The 17246-nt window shown below is 42.2% G+C and overlaps 1 protein-coding gene across 1 annotated transcript in view; it reads left to right on the top strand.

Annotated features, from left to right (window-relative positions):
* Window positions 1-17246, top strand: part of ST3GAL4 (ST3 beta-galactoside alpha-2,3-sialyltransferase 4) — a 190521-nt gene that overhangs the window by 91105 nt on the left and 82170 nt on the right. Inside the window, exons 2-3 of the mRNA XM_058194865.1 lie at window positions 4710-4828; window positions 6263-6337. The gene's annotated coding sequence lies outside the window, so the exon portion shown is untranslated. The remainder of the gene's footprint in view (window positions 1-4709; window positions 4829-6262; window positions 6338-17246) is intronic.

The raw sequence follows: 17246 nt of genomic DNA, 5'->3' as shown, positions 1-17246 counted from the left end.
TGATCGAAAGATTGGCAGCTCGGCGGTTCGAATCCCTAGTGCTGCTGTGTAACGGGGTGAGCTCCCGTTACTTGTCCCAGCTTCTGCCAACCTAGCAGTTTCAAAAGCACGTAAAAATGCAAGTAGAAAAAATAGGAACCACCTTTGGTGGGAAGGTAACAGCATTCTGTGCGCCTTGAGTCATGCCGGCCACATGACCACGGAGACGTCTTTGGACAGCACTGGCTCTTCGGCTTTGAAACGGAGATGAGCACCGCCCCCTAGAGTCAGCAACGACTAGCACGTATGTGCGAGGGGAACCTTTACCTTATATCTATTATGAAGAACGGTTGCAGGATTTGGGTTTGGCTAGTCTAGAGAAAAGAAGGACTAGGGGTAGCAGTATTCCAGTTTTTGAGAGGCCGCCAAAAGGAGGAGTGGGGGGTCAATTTATTTTCCAAAGCACCAGAGGGCAGGACAAGAAGCAATGGATGGAAACTAATCAAGGAGAGAAGCAACCTGGAATTAAGGAGAAACTTCCTAACTGCGAGGACAATTAACCAGTGGAAAAGCTTGCTTTCAGAAGTTGTAGGGGCTTCATCACTGGAGGTTTTTAAGAAGAGACTGGACAGTCACTTGTCTGAAATGATAAAGGATCTCCTGCTTAAGCAGGGGGCTGGACTAGAAGACCTCCAAAGTCCCTTCCAGCTCTAGTCTGAATCTGAATCCTTTTCTGTTTATTAAGTGTTGTTGCCAACATTGAAGAGTATCTAAATGTTTGCTTTTTTTTTTTAAAAAAAAGATGGTTTGGCTTGAAACAGCCTAATTTGGATTCTTGTCTGAACAATTGTTCAGGCTTATTATTCAGGGATGTTGTCGTTTCTCAACAGCTGCATACTTAGTAGAACACATACAGATAGTCACAATGGCACTTTTAAAAGTTACTTATGACAGGTTCTCATACAACCGTTGCATCCTTCTCCTGGTCACATGATTAAAATTTGGGCACTTGACAATTGATATGTATTTATGACAGTTCGCTGTCCTAGCACAGGGCTCTCCAATCTTGGCAACTGTAGGCCTGGAGGACTTTAACTCCCAGTTGAATTCTGCGAGTTGAAGTCCTCCAGACTTACAGTTGCCAAGGTTGGAGACCCCTGTCCTAGAGGGAGGGGGGTGATTGACATTTGTGACCTTTCCAGCTGGCTTCCCGCAATCAAAATCAATGGGGGATTGGGGAACCCAGATCTGCATAATGACTGCATGATTCATTTAACAACTGCATCATTTTGCTTAATACCTGCGGCACAGAAGTCATAAAATGGTATGCAACTCAACCACTGACTGGCTGAGCAATGGACATTTTGGGCTCAATTGTAGTCTTAAGTCGAGGACTTCCTGTATTCCAATTCCATACCCATGAGGTCTTCCTTAACAGGAGGGTGCTGAAACTAGTTTCTTGTTTTGGCTGTATTCTTGGCAAAGTCTCCTCTCTTATCGAACTTCCACGATGAAAAGCTTTGCACCACTTGGTTATCTTTCCCAATCATCATCATCATCATCTTCTTCTTCTTCTTCTTCTTCTTCTTCTTCTTCTTCTTCTTCTTCTTCTTCTTCTTCTTCTTCTTCTTCTTCTTCTTCTTCTTCTTCTCCTTCTTCTCCTCCTCCTCCTCCTCCCTCTCCCCCCTCCTTCTTCTTCCTAGCATATTTCCACAAGTGTAGGGTCCCCTTTTCAGATCATTGGGCGCCACTTTGCATGGTCAGCTGCATCTCCACGGCACAGGATCGCAGTTTGCATATCTTCATTGATGGTGTCTTGCCCTCTCTGTTTTGGGTGCCCGCGAGGTCGTCGGCCATTGACTTCTACTTGGTAGGCAGTCTTGGCCACGGTGAAGGTGCTGCTCTCAGGACATGTCCATTCCAGCGGAGCTGTCCTTCTCATCTTCTCTATAATTGGTGCCACATCAAAATGTTGTCGAATGGAGTCAGTTGGGATGTGGTCAAGAAAGGGAGATGCCCGATATATCCAATGGGGGAGCATTCACGTTTCCATGGCATGGAGGTAGCTTTCAGTCCCTGTTGTTGCTGCTCAGCATTCAGTGCCATTCAGCACAACAGAGTGGATTGTTGTCTTATAAATCTTAGATTTAAGATGGGTTGGCATTCATCTGTCACATAACACACTGGTGAGTTCTTGCCAACATATCCATGCTGCATTCACCTTTACTCGCAACGTGCCATTGATGTCTTCTCCAATGCGTTACCAGGTAGAATGTGGGAGAACTAGACTTCAGGGAGCAGGAAGAAGATCGAAAGAAAGTGTCCAGGCATTTTGCTTCCCACACTGTTGCTTCCTTCCTAGGCCAGACCACTTACCAGAAAAGCAAGTGACTTCAATTAGGAAGGTTAAACTTTTTATCAGTTGGCAGCGTGAAGAAGAGTTTAGCAAGGCTTAATTCCAGGATGTGCTTTAGACAAACAACTGTTTTGTGAGTCTTCTATGCATTAGTGACCTCTACTGGAGAAGGACAAATCAGAAGTTGACTTTCATAGTCTTTTTTTCTTTCTTTCTTTCTTCTACTGTTTTACTTTCTTTACGTTAGCAGATGATAGGTGATATAGCATCCTGGCTCATTAGAGAAAGAGAAAATGAGAGACAAGAAGCTGTCCAGAGCCCCATAGCGGTCAAAGCGAGGTTAGCAGAGGAAGATTGCTGAAAAAAGGCTAAAAGGAAAGGGGTGATATTTATGCAGAGCATGAAAAGATTCAAGACAAGGGTTGAAAGCTACGGCTGGAGATAAATAGCTTCATGTTTTATCTTACAGAGGTTATGGCTTGTCCCTTAGCTATAGTATGGAATTCATCTGATCAGATATAGGCACCTTCTGAGTGATCAATATGTTGTTTCTTTGGTGAACTAGGGGACTGGAGGCTAAAACATCTGAAGAACAATTGCAGGAACTGGACATGGCTAGTCTAGTGAAGAGAAGGACCAGGGGAGACATGATAGCAGTCTTCTAATACTTGAGGGGCTGCCACAGAGAAGAGAGGGGTCAAGCTATTTTCCAAGGCACCTGAAAGCCAGACACAGAATAATGGATGGAAACTGAACAAGGAGAGATTTAACCTAGAAATGAGGAGGAACTTTCTGACAGTGAGAACAATCAACCCATGGAACAGAAGTTGCCTTTAGAAGTTATGGGAGCTTCATCACTTGAGACTTTCAAGAAAAGATTGGACTGCCATTTATCAGAAATGGTGTAGGGTCTCCTGCTTGAGCAGGGGGATTGGACTAGATGACCTACAAGGTCCCTTCCAACTCTGTTAATCTGTTAAAGAACTCCAGCCAGACGTAAAATGCATCTATTTAACCTGCACGAACAAGTGACTCTGCACACATGGCGAGCCTAAGAAGTTTTTAAATCAATAATTGAACTGAAGCTCTCAGCTTTTGTCAATAGAACAAACCAGGAACCTAAAGGCATAGAATTTGTGGTTTTTAAATTTCAGCTGTGTAAGCAAGGGAAGTGTAATTTATATTTGCTAGTGTTTGTTGTCTTCGTTTAGTCATTTTTAAAAACATTGCCTGTCAAAATATCATGAAGCCGTGCAAGGGAACGAAAACAAACTATGCAAGACATAACCACAAAATCATATGTAATGGTTTTTTTTTCCAGTTGTCTGATAGTTGGGAGACAGGAGCTGTTATCTCCTCCAAATCATCAAAGGCCTATTAGTAAATCCCAATTTACCTCTGTGTTTTGAAGCCTCACTGTTCCTAAAGAGTACATCAGAATTGGTCTAAGTGCAGAGTCCACATTCCTTTTAATTGAAAACAAATGAAATTAAATATGATGGGGGAGGAGCTTGCCATACATCTCAAAGGAGACATGTAGATATCCTGGTGAGCAACGCAATTCCATTAGAAGAAGATAGAAGATAGATAAGATTTTTCTATTGGCCAAGTGTGATTGGACACACAAGGAATTTGTCTTGCTGCATAGGCTCTCAGTGTACATAAAAAAAAAAGATACCTTCATCTAGGTACAACACTTACAACACTTAATGATAGTCATAGAATACAAATTTAACACTTAATGATACAACACTTAATGATAGTGATAGGGTACAAATTTAACACTCAATGATACAGCACTTAATGATAGTCATAGGCTACAATTAAGCAATCAGGAAACAATCAATATCAGTATAAATCGTAAGGATACAAGCAACAAAGTTACAGTCATACAGTCATAAGTGAAAGAATTACCCAAATCTTCACTGATTAGAATTGCAGGTAGTTCTCAACTTGCGACCATTCTTTTAATGACCAAATTGAAGTTATGGCAGTGCTGACAAAAGGGACTTATGACCTGTCTTCACATTGACGACCACCGCTGCACCCAAGCGGCATCCCAGGATCATGTACTCGCCAATTCCCAGTATGTTTCTGACAAGCAAAGTCCATGGGGAAGTAGGGAAGTTGGATCCGCTCAACAATGGTGCGATTTGCTTAACGACCGTTGCAAAAGTTTTAAACTTGAGCCTGGCTCATTTAACGACCACATGGCTTAGTGATGGAAGTCTCGGTCCCAGTTGTGGTTACAAGTCGAGGATTACCTGTTGCCATCTGAATTGGCGGTGGGGTGGGGGAGGAACAGCCTACTTTGAATGAACATGGAGGTTAATTCAGCCTCTCTCTGAAGTGCATTGTATTGTTTCTGTTTTAGAGATGGCATCCCTGATGTATAGAGAGATTAATGCTACCATCCAAAGCATCTCACTGGTCCAATTGGATAGAGAACCTTGGAGCCCTGTAGCACCTCTTCATTGCTGTACTGCATAACTGGTAAGCAGAGAGTGGTTATCGAAATGGAACAGTATTTCTCCCTTGGTTATCTGAATTTAAGTCTTGATCTCAATGGCCCACCCCACACGATTCAACACAATGGGTATGTTATGGGTCAGGTTGCCTATGATTAGGGGACTGGAGGCGAAAAGATATGAAGAACCATTGCAGCAGTTGGGGATGCCTAGTCTAGTGTAAAAAAGGAGTAGAGGTGACAGGATGGCCGTCTTCCAATATCTAAGCAGCTGCCACAAAGAAGCAAGTCTGGAGTCCCCAGAGGATGAGTGAATGAATGAGAAGACTCCCTTATTATTAATATCCCATTATTATTATTATATTACTATTGCTATTATCATCATCATCATCATCATTATCATCATCAGTATTTTATTTACTCCCTTATTATTAATATCCCATTGTTATTATTATTATTTACACAAAATGACAGTATACACAGCAAACAAGATAACTATGCTGGATTTCGTATCACAGATCACTAGTCGAACACTTCCCAAGCATTTAGGACTGCGTGATGTATCGGCGAATTATGCGAGCAGATCCCAGTAAGGTGGCCTTCTGCAGCTGACCAATGGTAATCTTGTCAGCGCCAATTGCTTTTAAGTGCTTGCCTAGGTCTTTAGGCACAGCTCCCAATGTGCCAAGTACCACTGGAACCACCTGCACTGGTTTATGCCAGAGTCAGTATTATTATTATTATTATTATTATTATTATTATTATTATTATTATTGTTATTGTTATTATCATCATCATCATCATCATCTTTATTCATTAAACATGAAACTCAGTCAACTGAACATTCAAAAATACATCACTAATAGCATTGACTGGTGCTGATGGTTGATACGGGTTGCTGCCAGCGTCCCATGTATCAACCAAGGACCTTCTTAAGATGTACGATGTTCCAAGTAGCGCAGTTTTTTGCAGTTCTGCTGGTGTTATTGCAGGAAGCTGCAATTTGTTGATGTATCTTATAAAATTCTTGGACGTGGTACCAAGTGCCCCAATGACAATGGGTATCACTATGACATGTAGTTTCGATGGCCAGGTCGCGATATTTCATGATTTTCCCCAGTTCTTTTTCTTCAACTCCGGCATCATCATCATCATCATCATCATCATTATTATTATTATCATCATCATCATTATCATCATCATCATCTTTGTTTTAGTTTTGCTTTTATAGTTTTTAATGCTCTTTTAATAAGTAACTACTATATCATGGTTTGGGATAATGATTGTGTTTTTTTTTAAAAAATCTTACTAATTTGCCCGATTGTTGTATGCCAGCATGAAAAACTTGTGAGTTTTCAGCTTCGATGAGTTATACTATGGGAACAGTGCAAGTGCCCTTTTCATTTATCTTAGCGGTTAATCTAGTTAACGTGTTTTGCCATTTATTTCTTTGTTTGTAGAAAGCAAATGGGATTGTAGATCTCGATCTTCTGGATGCGTTGCTATCTTGGTTGCAGGACAGAAAGGAGACGACTGTAAGTAACTAACCTTTTGAGTTATGTAATGCAATATGGCAAGGATGGAGATAAGGCGGAGAGGCGAACGTGGGGAGGACATGAAACATTTTTGCTTGTAAAGGTCTTTTTACGTTCTACAGTAGGTTCACGCCAGTGAAATAGCTACACGTCTCCATAATTGCACTGAGAATCCATACGGATAGTCCTCGACTTACAACCACTAAGTTTAGTGTCCCTTTAAAGTTACGGCAGCCCTGAAAAAAAGCGACTAATGATTGGTTTTCCTTTCAATTGTCATAGCATCCCCTTGGTCCAGGGGTGGGCTTCCAAAATTTTAGCAAGGGTTTCTCTGCCCGGTTGCTGGGTGGACGTGGCCATGGTGGGCGTGGCCTAATTGGCCTCCTACACCACGGGGTGTGTGTGTGTGTGTTTGCCCTCCACGGGCTCCAGAGGCTTTCCTCGAGCCTCTGTGAGGGCAAAAACGGCCTCCCCAGGCTCTGGAGGTCCTCTGGAATGGAAGGAAATGACCCTTCCTGAACTTCCAGTAGGCCTGTTTTTGTTTTTGTTTTTGTTTACATTTATACCCCGCCCTTCTCCGAAGACTCAGGGCGGCTTACAGTGTATAAGGCAATAGTCTCATTCTATTTGTATATTTTTACAAAGACAACTTATTGCCCCCCCACAACAATCTGGGTCCTCATTTTACCTACCTTATAAAGGATGGAAGGCTGAGTCAACCTTGGGCCGGGCTTGAACCTGCAGTAATTGCAGGCTACTGTGTTCTAATAACAGGCTCTAACAGCCTGAGCTATTACGGCCCCTGTTTTTCACCCTCCATGAGCCTCCACATGCGCCCTGCAATTACCTGCATTCAAAATAGGCCACGTGGAGACTCCTGGAAGGGGCGGGGCAGGGTTGGCAGGGGCCAGCCAGGAGTGGTATTTGGGGGGGTTCTTGAAACTGCACAGAATCTTAGCTAGTGGAACCTCTGCGAAGCCCCAGCAACGTGCCCCTTCCTTGGTCACATGATTGAAATTTGGGCACTTGGCACCTGGCATGTACTTATGACAGATGCAGCATCCCACGGTCATGTGATTATCACCATTGGTGAGCTTCCAACAAGCCACGTCATTGGGGGAGGGGGAGGGAGCCAGATTTGTATGAGGTCTGCATGATTCACTCAACGGCTGCAATGATTCACTTAACAACTGTGGCGCAAAACAAAAAGATCGCAAAGTTAGACACAGCTCACTTAACAGCTGCTTACTTAGATCATGGAAATTCTGGTCCCGATTCTGGTCGTAAGTCGAGAACTACCAGTTTTAGATTCAGGAGGCATGGGGTGATAATTGGCTACTTCCTTTCTGCGTCAGGATCGTCTTCCAGGGTTTCGTGTAGAAGTTTGCATTAGTCAAAAATGTACTCTAACCCAGCGGTCTCCAACCTTGGCAACTTTAAGACTTGTGGGCTTCAACTCCCAGAATTCCTCAGCCAGCTTTGCTTTGGTGACTGAGGAATTCTGGGAGTTGAAGCCCACAAGTCTTAAAGTTGCCAAGGTTGGAGATCCCGGGTTTAAGATGTCTGCCCTCTTCCCTACTTGCTCCTCTTCTTCTATCCAGGGTGAGTTTTCCATAACCCTTCTATAGATATGGCACTTCTTTGGCAAAGCTGGCTGAGGAACTCTGGGAGTTGGAAGTCTTAAAGTTGCCAAGGTTGGAAACCCCTGCAGTCTGATTCATTTGTATTTTTGAAAGGGTTTTTTTTAAAAAAAATATATAAGAGAATTAGCTTCCAAGGGAGATTACTTTAGAACAGAGGCGGGGAACTTTGGCGCTTTTATAACTTGTGGACTTCAATTCCCAGTATTTTTTTTTTTGAGGGGGTGGGTTGAAGTCCACAGGCCATTAAAGGGCCGTAGTTCCCCACTCCTGCTTTAGATGTTGAAAGCCTATTAAACTTTCCTAAAATCTCGGGCTCTTTCTTGCAAAAACTGCTCATCGATTTTGCTGGAGAGAGAAAAGTACACACTGAATATTCTTCCTTCAGCGTGATGTTAGCACCGCCCATGTTTCAGGCCAGGCGCACTTGCCGTTTAAAATAATAGTTTGTGCGTGTGTACATATGTGGCGTCCACGTGACGCATATCCAGTGGCAGATTTCATTCAACGAATGGCAAGAGAGAAAAAGATCAACCCACTATGCCTTCCAGCACTGGAACCATACCTGAACTGGGCTTTTTTTTCCCCCCTTCCTGGCATAAGCAGCTGTTTGTAATAATAGCTCTGATGACATAGGCAAACTGTTGCAGAATCTCTCATATTACATCATATCACACAGATTGAGGCTGGAGGAGAGAGAACATCTTGCTTGGCAATGTTTCCACCTACAAGTGCCCTCCTCGCTTTTTTCTAGCTGGCAGTGATCAAGCATGGGATAGATAGATCGTTGCCTTCTACTGTCAGTTATGATGTGAAACCATGCCAGTAGATCTCCACCAGATAAATAGTCACTTTGAACAGATGGCTGAAGGAAATTAAAGGATGCATTTCTGCAGCGGATGGTACTGACAACTGGTCTTCAACAGCTTAGTGGAAGAGAGTGGGACAAGAGGAGAGAGAGAGAGAGAGAGAGAAAGAGGGAGATGTGAGTATGCTAGAATATATGTAGAAGACATCTATATGGAGATGGAGAGGTGCAATGGTTCTACAGTTAAAGACATTGTGCTTGTCAGCTGGAAAGCTGACAGCTTGGGTTCGAGACCCAAGTGCCCCGCGATAGGGTGAGCTCCCATCCTTGCTCCAGCTCTTACCCACCTAGCAGTTCAAAAGCATGAAAATGCGAGTAGATCAATGGGTACCACTTTGGTGGGAAGCTAACAGCCTTCTGTGCGCCTCGGCAAATAGTCATGCTGGCCACATGACCACAGAAGTGTCTTTGGACAACCCTGGCTCTGTTGGCTAGGAAATGGAGATTGAATGCCGCCTCTTAGAGTCGAGCATGACTAGAAAGGGGAAACCTTTACATGGAGATGAATACATGTGCATCTATGTATGGCTAGATCTGGCACCCAACGTAGCCTTCAGAGTAAAAATAGATGCTTGGTCTATAATTTCAGGCTACCTAAAATTCTGCTAGTCGAGTCTAACCATGTGGTTTTCTTGCAGCTGCTGAGAAACTTTGTTCATTTGTTTTTTTTAATTATTATTATTATTTTTAAATTCAGACTAGCTAACATTTTGCTGTTCTCTAATGGCCTTTCGTCAGACAGACCTGCCTCCTAACTTTGAACCAGGTTCAAAGGACCATCCAGGCCTCTTTTTTATTGATTGATTAATTCCATCTTTTGTAAAGACTTTTCGCTATAGATCCTAGCGTTTACACATAGAGTATGACTAAAATTCAGCACCAGTATCATTTGCTTTTCAATGCTTCTGAATAAAATGCCACTTAGACTACTTTAAAAAAAAAAGGATTCAAAGAAGAAATTAAACAAGCATTTTTAATACTCCAGTAATGACAATGATTGAGTTTATAATTCAGGAGCGGACACCAAAGTTTGAAATTGTCTGGGAACATTAATAAGAGCTACACTGCTAAAATCAGTTTAGATAATGTTGTACTATAGTTTGGTACGGAGAATGGAATGCATACAAGCAAGGAATAAAGAGATTGCTTGAGTTTGGAGCATATTCTCAAAGCTCATTGCTTATTTTGGAGATGACTGTTGCATGAAATGATCTAGGGTGCTTAATTAGAATTTTCCAGCACATCATTATAAATTGCTGCCTTTATGACTGAACTAAGTGTAGATATGATGTATTTAGTTCTTGTCTACATATTTTCAGTGTTGTGTTGGTTTAACTACACTTTCTTATCATAGGCTCTTGGGTGCTACTTGGTTTAACCTACAATTCAGGTCAATTCAGTTTCTTCTTAACAGCTTTTAGCTAAATAGTTTAATGTAGGAATCGATCAGTTTAATGCGTTCTCTGAAGATAAATGGCATTAGATTTCCTTATTCAATATGAAGAACAGGAGAGGTTAGTAGTTGTTGGTTCTTTTTGTTCAACCTTGTAAAAACATACGGTAGTAATCTGCATTCTGCCTCTTGATTAATTCTGGGCAGTGAGTGAGCTGATAAGCAAAATGTCTTCAAAGAGTAACAAGAAAGTCCAGTTGCCTCTTGAAAACACAGCACCTTTGGGGCAACCATGACCAGGTTGACTAAGAATCTCGATAGACTTTCATGGTTGGGGATGCTGAGCGGATTTCAGGCTAAGCGATTGCCACTCCTTGCTGTCAGCATTTTAAGATCTGAACAACATCATGGATTGCTTTCATCTACAACTTTGAAGAGTAAAATTGGTGGCTGGTGTTGTGATCCAGGCCCAAGTAGGGAGTAGGAAACTCAAGTCAGTGAAAAAACAAACAAATTTTATATGAACAGCTGAGAATTACTTCATTCTCAGCGTAGTTCAACTAAATTAAAGCAAATTCCTCCCAAAACAAATTCCTCAGTCCTATCACCAACCTTGGTCCAATTAGGCAAACTGCCAAAGGACTTTCTTGGCAAAAGTTCAGAAGACACCGATACAAAACAAATGCAACAAGACAAAGCTATCAATGTTGTTTTCCAGCAAAGCCCAAATGACATTGCTGGTCTGTTTTAAGCCTTATGGGAGGGGCCGATTATCTCTTGGCCCTATTATCGAGTCAACCTCTTTGCTTGAGCTGCTCTTGCCTTCTGGCAGCTCTTCTCATGCGTGCATTAGGAACAGGCTCCTCCTGTTCCTCTGCCTCACTGCTATCAGTCTCTGGAGGCTCTGGAGTCCGCACCTCACTCCCCGATGGCCCTGGCCCCACCTCAGCTTCTGATGCAGAGCCCTCATCTGGGCCTTCCCCAGCCTCATCGTTGTCCAACTCCGTTGCCAGTTCTGCAGGCTGCTGGCGGACCACAACAGCTGAGTCCTCAGTTTTCTATTGCTACTAGGATGAATTTTTCCATGATATTCTGCCTTTTCTCATTTTGCTTGCTACAATCCTCTCTCCCCTCCCTCAAGAAGCCATGAGGACATTGGAGCTCTTTTGTGGGAAGGGGGGGGGAGTGTACAGGTAGTCCTCGACTTACAACAGTGTTTAGGGGCCGTTCAAAGTTACAACGACATTGAAAAAAAGGGCGACTTACGACCATTTTTCACACTTAGGACCATTGCAGGATCCCCATGATCGCATGATCAAAATTTGGATGCTTGGCTGAACAAAAAATTGATACGAAGCCAGAGTTTTTCCTTCTGGGTATAATAAAAGGTAATATAAGCAAAGAAATTCAATACGTCATGCTCCATATAATCACCGCAGCCAGAATCACATTCGCCCAAAATTGGAAGCAAGAAAACATTCCATCAAACACAATGATTATAAAAAAAGGTGCTAGAATACGCAGAAATGGACAAATTAATGATGGAATTAAAGGACAGAGAGGAAACAGTGTATTGTTTTTTTTTTATAAATAATTTTTATTGTAGTTTTTTTTCCATAACTCTAATACAGTGTTATTAGGGACACGGTATTTTTTATTTTTTTATTTTTTATTTATTAAATTTTTATACCGCCCTTCTCCCGAAGGACTCAGGGCGGTTTACAGCCATGATAAAAACAACATCAAGATACACATAAAACCATAATTTAAAAACTTATTTTACAAATGGCCGAATTAAAACATTTAGAATAAAACCCAAATTTTAAAATGTTAAAACATTAAAACTAATTAAAATCCTATTAAAATCCTATACCAGTCCTGCGCAAACAAACAAATAGGTCTTCAGTTCTCGGCGGAAAGTCCGAAGGTCCGGCAGTTGCCGAAGTCCAGGGGGAAGTTCGTTCCAAAGGTGGCTCAGGGGCTAAGACATTGAGCTTGTCGATCGAAAAGTTGGCAGTTCAGCGGTTCAAAACCCTACTGCCGCATAATGGGGTGAGCTCCCATTACTTGTCCCAGCTTCTGCCAACCTAGCAGTTCAAAAACAGGTAAAAAATGCAAGTAGAAAAAATAGGGACCATCTTTGGTGGAAAGGTAACAGTGTTCCTGTGCCTTTGGCGTTTAGTCATGCCGGCCACATGACCACAGAGACGTCTTCAGACAGCGCTGACTCTTCGGCTTTGAAACGGAGATGAGCACCGCCCCCTAGAGTCAGGAACGGCTAGCACGTATGTGCGAGGGGAACCTTTACTTTACCTATAATACAGTGTATTATGAGACGTGGAACAGGTGGTATAATTGGCTTGAAAAGAAGTCTAAAATTAACATATAATGAACGTATAGAAAAGATAATAAATGGATAAAATGTATATTTTGGAGTGTAGTAGACATGTAAATATTGTATATAGTATGAAAATAAGTAACTATGCACTAAGAATGTATATGTATAAAACAATAGGCCTGTAAATAAGTTGAAATTAAGAAAAAATTCCGATAATGGAAAGCTGTGGTAGTGCAATTATGATTTTAAAGGTTAAAAATGTTGAATAAAAATATTTTTAAAAAATAAATTTGGATGCTTGGCAACTGGCTGATATTTATGACGGCTGCAGTGTCCTGGGGTCACGTGATCCCCTTTTGCAACCTTGTGATCAGCAAATTCAATGGGGAAGCCTGATTCACTTAACAACAGAACAGCTGCAATGATTCACTTAACAACTGTGGCAGGAAAGGTCGTAAAATGGCGGCAACGCTCAACAAGTGTCTCACTTAGTAACATAAATTTTGCTGTGGTGAATCAAGGACTACCTGTACTGCAAAGGCCTCAAAAGTGGTGGCCTTAAGTTGTCCACCTTTTAAGAGCATCTACCTGCACTTGCACCCTGTTTTCCCCAAAATAAGACATCCCCTGATAAAAAGCCCAATCGGGCTTTTGAGCGCATGGCAATAAGGCCAAGCGCTTATTTCAGGGTTCCAAAAAATATAAGACAGGATCTTATTTTCGGGGAAACACGGTATGTATGTATATGTGTGGCATTTTCGGGTCTTTTCCCGTGTAAGATTGAGAGTATCTTGGCGATGTTTCGACGAGGTCTCACTCATCATTTTCAGGCTGGTGTCTTCGGCTTCGTGCTTCTCGATATATATAACATAACATAACATAACATAACATCAGAGTTGGAAGGGACCTTGGAGGCCTTCTAGTCCAACCCCCTGCCCAGGCAGGAAACCCTACACCATCTCAGTCAGATGGTTATCCAACATTTTCTTAAAAATTTCCAGTGTTGGAGCATTCACAACTTCTGAAGGCAAGTCGTTCCACTTATTAATTGTTCTAACTGTCAGGAAATTTCTCCTTACTTCTAAGTTGCTTCTTTCCTTGATCAGTTTCCACACATTGCTTCTTGTTCTACCCTCAGGTGCTTTGGTGAACAGCCTGACTCCCTCTTCTTTGTGGCAGCCCCTGAGATATTGGAACACAGCTATCATGTTTCCCCTAGTCCTTCTTTTTCGTTAAACTAGACATACCAAGTTCCTGCAACCGTTCTTCATATGTTTTAGCCTCCAGTCCCCTAATCATCTTTGTTGCTCTTCTCTGCACTCTTTCTAGAGTCTCAACATCTTTTTTACATCGTGGCGACCAAAACTGGATGCAATATTCCAAGTGTGGCCTTACCAAGGCATTATAAAGTGGCACTAACACTTCACGTGATCTTGATTCTATCCCTCTGTTTATGCAGCCCAGAACTGTGTTGGCTTTTTTAACAGCTGCTGCACACTGCTGGCTCATATCTAAATGGTTATCCACTAGGACTCCAAGATCCCTCTCACTATTGAGCAAGGTACCACATATACGGTACTGGTGCATTTTGTTTTTTTGGCCTAAATGTAGAACCTTACTTTTTTCACTGTTGAATTTCATTTTGTTAGATAGCGCCCAATGTTCAAGTCTGTCAAGATCTTTCTGTAACTTGAGCCTATCTTCTGGAGTGTTGGCTATTCCTGCCAGCTTGGTGTCATCTGCAAATTTGATGAGTTCCCCATCTATCCCCTCGTCCAAGTCATTGATGAAGATGTTGAAGAGTACTGGGCCTAAAACAGAGCCTTGGGGTACTCCACTGCATACTTCCCTCCATGTGGATGTAGTTCCGTTGAGGACTACATGTTGAGTGCGGTTGGTCAGCCAGTTACGAATCCATCTGGTGGTGGTGCTGTCTAACCCACATTTTTCTACTTTATCTAGTAGTAGGTTATGGTCTACTTTATCAAATGCTTTACTGAAGTCCAAGTAAATTATATCGACAGCATTCCTCTGGTCTACTAATTTTGTCATTTTGTCAAAGAATGCGATAAGATTAGTCTGGCATGATCTGTTTTTGACAAACCCATGTTGGCTTTTGGTTATTACTTTGTTTGCTTCTAGGTGTTCGGTGATTCGTTGCTTGATTATCTTTTCCAGAATCTTCCTCGGTATTGAGGTCAGACTGATAGGTCTGTAGTTTCCTGGATCTGTTTTTTTTCCTTTTTTGAAGATGGGAACTACATCAGCTCTTTTCCAGTCCTCTGGCAGCTCCCCTGTGCTCCAGGATCTTTGAAAGATATAGTTCAGTGGTTCTATATATATATATATATATATAGGTCTTGGCATATTGCTCACAGAAGCATGAAGCCGAAAGCACCAGCCTGAAGATGATGAGTGAGACCTCGTCGAAATGTCGCCAAGATACTCTCAACTTTACACGGGAAAAGACCCGAATATGCCAAGACCTACATACCTATACCTGTGAAAACCTACGAAAACAAATACATACATACATACATACATACATATATATATATATAGGGATGCGGTGGCTCAGTGGCTAAGTTGCTGAGCTTTTCGACCGAAAGGTTGGCAGTTCAGCGGTTCAAATCCCTAGTGCCGTGTAATGGAGTGAGCTCCTGTTTCTTGTCCCAGCTTCTGCCGACCTAGCAGTTCGAAAGCACGTAAAAAATGCAAGTAGAAAAATAGGGACCTCCTTTGGTGGGAAGGTGACAGCGTTCCGTGCGCCTTTGGCGTTGAGTCATGCCAGCCACATGACCATCTTCGGACAATGCTGGCTCTTTGATTTTGAAACAGGGATCAGCAGGAACATCTAGCATGTCTTTACCTTACCTGCACTTGGGTTTCAGAGGCCTTTTGGAAAAAGAAAAATAAAGTCTTTATTTTCTTCTGAGGTGATATCATGTTCCATACTTGAACTCCATTCAAAGAAAGCAGTTCTTGGGTTTCTTTAATTGTAAGGAAAATTACATTGGGGGTGGGGGGGGTTACCAAATGCTTGCAGGAAAATAGTCCAATGTATCACTCAGGTCACTGGGCCAGCCGAATGAGTCTAAATGTTTAAACTTATTTAAACTCTTGTTTCTAGGAGAGATTTACTCAAAGTCTTAGAAAAACTCTGAATGCCTGGGTTTTACTTTTGAATAAAATGAATGGCTTTGGATACTTTCCATAGTTATCTGTCAAGAGCTCCTATTTGTGTTCTGGAATGTTCTCATATTTGTCTTTGACAGGAGCCTTGGCTTTTGTCCATAGCCTGCTACAAATATTTGCATGTCCATTTTCAGTTCATCTGATATTGCATGGAAAATATTGCCTGTCAGGTTAATGTTCAATTTAAGTTAAATAATGTGGGAATGACACAAAAGTTCACCCCTCACAAAAATCCTTTTTTTTCTCTAGACTACCAACTGAAGGATGGTACAGTAGTGGATCAGATTAGAAGCAGTCCTCAAATTATCAGCCCAGTTTATAAAGAAGAATATTTGTAACTCAGGTTTGACATGAGGGGGTCGTTGGTGTCTCTGCGCTTGCTTGTACTAGCACTGATGATGTTACCTAGTTTGGGTAATGAAACATCTGCAAGAAAACAAGCAAGCTCAGAGAGCACCAAGGACCCCTTATGACCACCATTGTACCTGTTGTGGCTCCAGCCCCCGAATCTAGCTCCATGCCCGAAAGTGACTCTGAGAGTGAGGGGGAAGGGCTGGTAAGGCTTACCTTAGGAGCCCGATTCCTTTGGCCCGGCTCCAGGAGCCAGAACCAGGCCAGTCGGAGGACGTAATGAGGCCGACATCCCCTGATTCCTCCCTTCCTCAGGCTACGCCTACAGATGCAGCTGATAACCATACTAATCAAGCCTGGACCGACCTGGGCTTCAGAAGATTAGAGAGGCGGCGTCATCAAAGGGAAGGGTGGGGCAGGAGCCCCACCCCACAAGATATGTAAGGAGTTTTGGGACTGCTTTCACTTCTACGGGAAGCAAATTAGTGGAACCGTGTGGAAGTGAGCTGAAGTCTTAATCTGTTTGAACCTTTTGGCAGGCAGCTGCATTTTCTCGGCCGTGTAACCACTGGCTGTAGGCCAGCTCGTTACTCCAAAGTGAGGACGGAGACAGAACAGTACCAGAAAATTCTCTGTTAAGCAGTGCAGTCATTAAGCGAGGCATCACATGATGATGCTTTGCAATTTCCCCTTCCCTCCTACTTGTTGGAAGCAGCTGAGAAATCACATGGTCCTGAGAAGCTGTGACTAACATAAATACAAGCCAATTGCCAAGTGCCTGGATCATGATCATGGGACCATTGCTACAGTCATAAGTGTTCTATTTTTAGTGCTGTCCTAAACTATGACCAGTCACTAAGCAAATGGACATAAGTTGAGGGCTAGCTGTACAAAATCTTTACAGGTTATATAATACAGGAGTTAAAATGTGCTCCCCTCCTTTTTTTTTAATAATAAAATTAGAGAACACAAACACACAAATATTGTAAAGAACAGTGAGCTTCGCTGTAAAGAGAAAAGGAGCTTGTTTTCTTTTTCAAATCCTTCAATATAAATCTTTAAAAGGTCAAAACAATATACAATATTTGTATGAATTAGAACAGAGGCAAGTAAACTTCCTTGTC

Source organism: Ahaetulla prasina, chromosome 9, assembly GCF_028640845.1.
Source record: "Ahaetulla prasina isolate Xishuangbanna chromosome 9, ASM2864084v1, whole genome shotgun sequence".
NCBI classification, from domain to species: domain Eukaryota; kingdom Metazoa; phylum Chordata; class Lepidosauria; order Squamata; family Colubridae; genus Ahaetulla; species Ahaetulla prasina.
The sequence above is the reverse complement of the archived record's forward strand: the minus strand, read 5'-3'. Positions and strand labels throughout refer to the sequence as shown.